This window comes from Mus musculus, chromosome 10 (genome assembly GCF_000001635.26).
Source record: "Mus musculus strain C57BL/6J chromosome 10, GRCm38.p6 C57BL/6J".
Taxonomy (NCBI): Eukaryota; Metazoa; Chordata; class Mammalia; order Rodentia; family Muridae; genus Mus; species Mus musculus.
Genome location: NC_000076.6, coordinates 56497011 through 56498607, shown reverse-complemented (window position 1 = coordinate 56498607; position 1597 = coordinate 56497011). Strand labels below are relative to the sequence as shown.

The 1597-nt window shown below is 42.4% G+C and overlaps 1 pseudogene; it reads right to left on the bottom strand.

The window, feature by feature from the left end:
• Positions 1-307: 307 nt before the first annotated feature.
• Gm9118 (predicted gene 9118) lies at positions 308-1360 on the bottom strand (annotated as a pseudogene).

Genomic DNA, 1597 nt, shown 5'->3' with positions numbered 1-1597 from the left:
AATTAAAATTTGCTTTTGAGGAAGTATAGAAGGGTATACTGTCCATGTCAGCTCCCAGGCTCAGCTCTGTGTGTGTGTGTGTGTGTGTGTGTGTGTGTGTGTGTGTGTGCCCGCTCGTGTGCGTCTGTGTCTGTGTCTGTGTGTGTGTCTGTGTCTGTGTCTGTGTGTGTGTCTGTGGTACCCATCACCAGGAAAGGTTTCTTTTTTTTTTTTTTTTTTGATTCATTTAAAAATTTATTGAGAGCAGCTAAGGATACATAGGTTAAAACATGGTCAAAGAAATGAGGCATATGCACAAGTGGTAGAGAAGTAAAGTTCTGCATCACAAGAGTAAAAGAAAAGTGCTTTAGGAAAAACAAGATTGCTTCCAGCCTGCAAGGGGGGATGGATGGCCAATCAGGAAAGGGGATTGAGATGTCTGGATTGTTGATGGTACTATATTTGTTTCTCCTTTTCCTCTTTCCCCATCTTTGGGCTTAATTTACCAGTAGTGCCCAGGAATGTTCAATGCGCTTTTTCTATACTTGCTTGCATTTTTGCCTTAATGTCTTCTACACAACTAGGTCCTTTTGGTGTTTTAGGAGTCTTTTCCTGTTTTTTGAAGGACTCTTGACCCTTTGATCTAGGTGTTGACGGTTTTAAGTCTTTTCCATTTAGGTTTGATTTTTGTGCATTTTTGGCTGGGGTATCTCGTACAGATTTCTTCACTGGGACCTTTTCTTCAGTTTCCTCTTCATCAAAATCATCTTCTTCTTCTTCTTCATCATCCTCATCATCGTCCTCATCATCTTCATCAAGTTTTACTTTTTTCTGTGGAACCTTGTTACCACTTCCAGGAGCAGATCGCTTTCCAGACATGCCTAAGAGTTTTACGTCCTCCTCATCTTCATCTTCAGACTCTGCATCTTCCTCTACAGCTACTAGATGCTGTCCACTAATGTGCACAGGCCCTGAACCACACTTCAACCGTAAGACCACAGGTGGTGTAATTTCAAAGCCCCCAAGGGAAACTGTTGGTTGTACAGACATTTTCAAAGTTGCCAGTGTTACTTTAATTGGACTGCCTTCATAGTTCATTGCTTCTGCCTCTACGATGTAACTCATCTTTTGCCCCTGCTCCTAAACTGACCGTTCTTAATGACAACTGGTGCTCATTTTCATCATTATCCACTTTAAAGTGATAGTCTTTGTCAGCCTTTAGTTCACAGCCGAAAAGGTAGTTCTGAGGCCTAAGAGGACTCATGTACATATCCATCGAGTCTTCCATGAGGTGGAGGCGCGCACTTCGGTGTGGGAGAAGCCGGACAGAAAACAACTGCCTCCTGTTCCACAGAACAGACGCGCACGACGGAATCACGCCCGAAACGTTTCTTTATAACAAAATCCCATGATGAGTGCTGCAGAATTGTGATGCTATGGGAATAGACAAGCATTGCCAGAAACATAACAGAGGAAGGCAGCACTCCCTGCATTCCATCACAAACCCCAATTTACGAGATCATTGTTCCTAATTTTATAAGCAGTTTTCAAACTGATATTCCAAAACAAAGAAGCAAACTTGCTCACAAGTTATTTCTCCCATCTCCTGCAAACTAAG